Here is a 6,117-nt window from a genome sequence, read left to right on the forward strand (position 1 = left end):
CTCCTTTCTCATAATACTCCCTTTCCGATGCCTGTTTGACATTGGGAACTGAAAACAGTGCACAGTGTTCACTACCTTTTGAATAAAGAACCAGTGTAGTCCAGAGTGCAGCAGTCCACTATGTCTGGATGGAGGGCCAAGCGATAAGGGCCAAATGGTCCCATGTGGAAACTTTCTTCTTGGAAAACTGAGTTTCACATCATATGGGCATGTACTTAACTGCAAATGCTTAATATTTACTTAAGCACAAGAAATTAAAAATGCCACTTGAGCCATCAGAGAAGTATCCAAGAACAAATTGTAAACACTATCTCAGGTAATGTGAAACAATTATGGGGAATATTTATCTTGATTCTCACTGTATCTATTTTTATTCTATGTTGTTTTTAAAAAGTGGCTTTAATGCTTATATTGATAAAATTATTCTGCTGTATTCTAGTACATGGACTGTGAGCTATCTTGAAAGGACCCTTGCCCTCCCTGAAAAGCATTTAAAATAAAAAATCTTTAAAATAAACACATTTGTGGAAATTGATCCTAGTAAGAGAGGTTGTGTGTGTTCGAAAGCTTCTTTCTCTTATAAACAAAAACCCTACAATATTACGACAGTACAGCTATAAAGTAGATTTTATGTAAACAAATAACAATAGGTGTTACATTAAAGAAAACAAGCCACTAGGACAAAGTCATGTAAGTGTTATGTCAGCCTCACAGCCCAATGGCATACCAAGTGCTCTGGAGTGTCCTTACCTATTTTAAATATTAAAGCCTTCTTACACATTATTCATGCTGGAACTTTTCTATTGTTGACCTGGAAGCATCCATTTCACTTTCACATGCCTCTAAATTAGAGATTAGTTTTGTCATATTAAAAAAGTTAGTCATAATTTGGTTGTTACACCTACACTATGGCAATATTTATTACATTCTTCATACTCCATCTTTGGTCACAAATTAAGGTTTTAGAACAAACAACACAGTATAAACAATGCCTGATCTCTTACAGCAAGTTCACATGTGAATTCTTTCTGCCATATAACTAAGTATTTGTGTTTCTCTCTCTCTCTTTCTATGTGTGTGTGTGATCGATACAAATAGCATGTTTTGTTTTTTTTTAAAAAAAAAACCTCAGGGTGGTGAGAAAAGAACCTAGACCAGCTTTTCAAAACCCCAACAATGAATTATTGTTGTCAACAAAAACGTAAGTGTACTTCACAGGAAATTTGATCGTTAGACAGCCATGTTGTTCTCTACCAAGAGACAAAAACTTTTTTCCTTTGTTTACAGTGGCCAGAAATATTAAAATGCCATGTTTTAGCCCAAGTAGAAACTTAAATCAAAATCTTAAAGAACAATGGACTGAAGTAAGATATAAATGTCATTTAATGGACTGGAGTAAGATATAAAAGCTATTCAAACCTAACAGTTGTTGTACTTCAAAAACACTACCCTGAAAACTGGAACACCCAGAGTCATTATAGTTTTATAGCATTCCATTATGCTCTTCAGGGCTCATTATCACAAAAGCCAATAAGAAGCACCATACTGAATGAAGTTCTTCAAATCACAACATCAAATGGGGCTAATACACAACGAAAGTTATCTGAACTAGGAGTCTTAAGAGTGGTAACAATATCCTTGTGGTTTCATTCCCCTAACTTTGCAGAGGATTGGAAGGGGGGGGGGGGGAATGGTCCCTCACTGAGGGGAAAAGAAAAGTTGTTTCATTATCTTACCTCCTCTTTCTCCCACCACCTTCTCTCACACTTTTAACTTTGCAGAGAGAGGGGGTATATCTGTGTGAGTGTTCCCTCCCCCCAAAGCATCAACTGAGGGGGAAAGTAAGTGTTTAAATACCTTACCTCTTCTTTCTTAGCCCACACAGCCCCGCCGCCTCCTCTCATGTTTTTTCCCCAAGCCACACGTCAAAAGGACACAATCCCCACAGAAGGCGAGAAGTTACGAAGTTCCCCCCAACTCCCCACCCGGCAGACGCTTCCTTTTCATGGCGACCGGCCCCTTTATTTTAATGGGAGAAGAAACAGACCCAAGGGCCCGTGTTTCATAGGACGGGAGGGGGCCCGTTTCCATGGAGAAGTGTGCCTGGTAAATAAAGGGGGGGGTAAGAAGAGACCAGAGAAATGAGGAGGAAAGAGGGCGGGAAGTGTGGGGTGGTCGGCGGACGCCGCCGGGCTGGGAGGCTCCGCCTTACCTTTCCGGCTGCCGAGCCCCGGAGTGACCCGAGAGCGGCAACGGCGGAAGCGGCGGCGGCATTTCTTACCTCAGGCCTCCTACAGGGGCAGCTGGGCCGGGCATGGCCAGGCCAGACGGGGCTAGGAGGGTTACTCGGGGCCTCCCGCGGCAACCGCCATCAGGGCGAATCCATCTGGAACTCCCCCCCGCGCCTCTCGACGCTCTCCTCCGTCTCCTTCACTCCAGAGATGCCCCCCCTCTCCAAAGAAGCGTCTTGTTCCAGCCCAACTCCCACTTAGTCCATTGTCTCCCGGCATGCAGCGCGACAGAAACCTCCCTAGGTTCTTTGCCCGGCGTCTGATATTGTTGCGGCTGCTACCGCCGCCACGGTCAGAACCGCCACATCCTCTTTCTCGCGTCACTTCCGGCGGCGGTTAGGGCCTCCGCCCGACGCGCTCTTCTCTACGCCTTTCCGGTATACATTGCAAAGTCCAACGCTTTTACCGTCAGATGGTCAAAGGGCACTAATGGTTCCGCCATGGTCAGCGGCGGCTTTCCATTGTTGTTGTTATTTATTAAATTTATTAAATTTGTGTACCGCCCTTCATCCGTAGATCTCGGGGCGGTTCACAATATAAAAATACAAGATAACAGACACAAAATACACAATAAGAACCAGAGCAAACTGATAACACCGCTCCCCACACCTCTTGTTTGTTATAATTCTATGTCATTATATGAATTCGCCCTTGTCTGTTATATAATGTAATAACGCTGGTCACTTTTCTATCTCTTTGTGCCATGTCCAATTTGGCAGGCATGTTTGATCTTGACTTGGGGAGAGAAGACGGCAGGCTTCGCCTCGCGTTGTAGGGAGCTGGAAGCTCGATCGACGCAGAGGCGGCCTTGTTTGACATGGGCAAAGGTTGCCACCGGGCCCACAGTGGCTGTGGGTAGGCCCTGCGAGGCCCACTCTGGCTATGGGTATGCCTGCCAGGGCCCGTCACAGCTTCCTAAAGGCCCGCTGCAGCCCGCTGACTCAAACAGAACCCAAAACATGTAAGTCTCAGCTTTCTGCCCATAAGAAAACAACATTTTGGTAGATGAATTTACAAGGGCAGAAATAAGCCTGATTTCATAGTGGTTGTTACTGCACACAGCCACCAGATGGAAGCCAAAGGCTAAGATTCTCTCTAATAGGTGTGCTTTGGAAAGGCCCTTAGGCTGATACTTTGAAGAGCAACTTCAAACGGGGCATTGTGGGCTTCCCTGTGATGATGAGTGCACTTAATATCAATAAGCCTCCACACCTCACTATTCCATGGCAATATGAATCCCTGCTTTTTTCTTCCTTATACAGTAATGCGCTTGTCCCGCCTCTGTCATATTTTATAGGCAGAAATTCAACAGGTTAAGCCTCTTCTGACATCGAAAGAAGCAGCGCTGATGGGGAAGAGAAAGTTGCTGCCCTACTGCTGCTTTACAAGGCAGGGTCACTATCGCTGCTGTGCAAAGGGGCAGTGGCAGCGGCTTCTCTTCCTCTTTCAGTTGTTGCCCTTCTGAGTGGCTTCGGTGAATAGGCTTACTGGTCTACTCGCCAAGCGCCCGGGAGGCAGCAAGATACTGCCCTGCTGCTGCCATCACTTTACACAGCAGTTATGACAACCCTGCCGTGTAGAGCTGCAATGGAACAGCGGAACAGCAGCTTCCTCTTCTGCCTTGCCTCCTCCTCCTCCCTTGCCTTCCCATTCCCACACTCACTTGCCTTCCCTATCCTTCCCAATGCCTTTCCCCTTGATTTTTGCCTCAGTCGCCTCCGCTGCTTGACTTCCCAGCAAGAAGTTCCTTCATCTCTGCTATTAGAACTGGAGACTGAACTGGACCCAGGACTGAAAATAAAGCAAGACTCAGAAAGCATATGTAATAAACAAAATCTGCTCTTATTCCCTTATGGGGTACACAAGAAGAGCCCTCATAGAGTCCTTTGCAGGTTCTCCATCGGTAGGAGTAAATAACAGAGGCCAATGTTTAGAAGCAAAGCAGCTAGTAAGGTTGACTAAAGCTTTACTAAAGGTGTTGCAACAGGGCGTTTTTCCCCACATACAGGAGAGCAGGAAAAAGACTGCGAACAAAGGAACGCCTGGACTTATATAGAAATTTGAAATTGCCCACACTGGAGTTCAAGACCACCCCCAGAAGCAACACACATACATCACAGAAGATGTGCAGCCCAAAGCCCACCCCACAGATACATCACACAAAAAGGCGGTCTCCAACAATTTCAACAGAATCTGAGTGCCCTTGTTTACTTTCTGTCTGCCAGTTTATGTGATAATGCCTGATTGTCTGGCCATTCCTTTGAGATGGTAATCATTTAAATTCCTGAGGCAATGGGAAGGTTCTCTCACCCCCTCCCTGCTTGCAGAGAAACATTTTGTCAGTTTGAGAGTCAAAATGGTTTTGAGGCCTGTCCTCCTGTGCTGCTTCACACATGTGGGCCCATACACTTGTATACGTGTCTGCTTTGTACATTGATGAACAGGTATTATATATATAAGACCTTATTTTGTTTATTTCACATAGGAGCAAGAAATGACTCTTAAACCCTCTAACCTGGGAGCAGTTAGGGAGGTCTGTGAGAGAACTTTGTCAGATGCATCTAGCTCCTTTCTGGTGAAGCAGAAACAAGTATGCTTTATCAAAATTATAACAATTTAATATGGACTTGCTGTACATAATAAAACACATGTCTTAATTTGTTATGTGGTTGGCATCCATCTGCCTCAGGAGACAATGGAAGAGTTAATATGTATGATTTGATTACAGCTTCCTTTCAACCGGCTGCTTTGAATATTATTTCCCCATTATTTTATTGTAATGATATTAAGACACAAAGCATATAAAAACGACATCAATAGCTACACCAAGTATTTGAGATACTTCACCTCAACTAATCAACACAAATCTGTCTAGGAAGCCGGATTCATGAGATAATCATATCATTTCCAGTAACTTATAAAAGAATTCGATTTTTCCAAATTACATTTTCAGAAACAATAGAAATTCTTTAGTGGTCATAGGATACCTACTATGTCTGACACATGTTGAAAGGAAATGCTTTAAAAGCTGGGATTAAAGGTGGAATTGCATAGAATTGTGATGGAAGAATCAGCAAATTATGCAAGGCCTAAAGCTCTACTCCCTTCTTACTGGAAGCCCTCCTTCACTGCTATGTTTTCTGAAGTTCTGAAATTATTATTTTCTGAAGTTCTGAAATTATGCTCTGTGTTCTGAAATTAACACCAAAAATTACAAAACTCACTAATGTTGCTCTGTGAGATTACACAAGTACAGTTAGCCTGCAATTTACCGGTATGTGCGTGGCAAAAAACAAAAAGTGGGCAGGAATCTGTGGAAAGTGACTTTAGCAATCCCAGCTGCCATTGAACCCAATGGGGTTTTGTTCTGTATTGATTCAATGTTTTTTATATCTGTATTACTATTGTCTGTATTCGCATTAGGGTAAAGTAACTGCCTTTCTGTTGCAGAAGGAACAGCTACTATTGGTTCATTTAAGCTGCTGTATTTGGATCCTCAGTCTTATTAGTTCGCACCAAAAGGCAGCTTTGTGATTGCTTGAGATTGTTCCCTCCAAAATGTATCCTTTCTAGCCCGTCTTCTGTCCCTATAAATGTAGCTTCCCTCTCCTCAGTCTCTAGTCTTGTTTGCCTGAATAAAGAGTGTTACATGAAGAAGCTGTCTCCTGTCTGCTATGTCAGAAAGCTGAAATCACTTACTGAAATCACTAACCCCACGCTACAACAGTTTTGACTCTATGTGAATCTGTGGTGTGTACCCTTGTTTGCTTGGTGTGACCTTCTGACTGACTTGCAAGCTGTTTGGCAAGCAGGTCTAAAAATGTGT

The 6,117-nt window shown here is 43.6% G+C and overlaps 1 protein-coding gene across 5 annotated transcripts in view; it reads right to left on the bottom strand.

Moving 5' to 3' along the window:
* Positions 1-2,422, bottom strand: part of AFTPH (aftiphilin) — a 35,003-nt gene extending 32,581 nt beyond the window's left edge. For 3 of the 5 annotated variants that reach the window (XR_004426165.1, XM_033142739.1, XM_033142735.1), the window contains exon 1: positions 2,282-2,422. The gene's annotated coding sequence lies outside the window, so the exon portion shown is untranslated. Of the gene's footprint in view, positions 1-750; positions 843-1,862; positions 1,886-2,281 lie in introns of those variants that run through there. The other 2 variants (XM_033142736.1, XM_033142738.1) reach the window with 2 other exon arrangements.
* Positions 2,423-6,117: the final 3,695 nt, after the last annotated feature.

The sequence above is a fragment of the Lacerta agilis genome, chromosome 3 (genome assembly GCF_009819535.1).
Source record: "Lacerta agilis isolate rLacAgi1 chromosome 3, rLacAgi1.pri, whole genome shotgun sequence".
Taxonomy (NCBI): Eukaryota; Metazoa; Chordata; class Lepidosauria; order Squamata; family Lacertidae; genus Lacerta; species Lacerta agilis.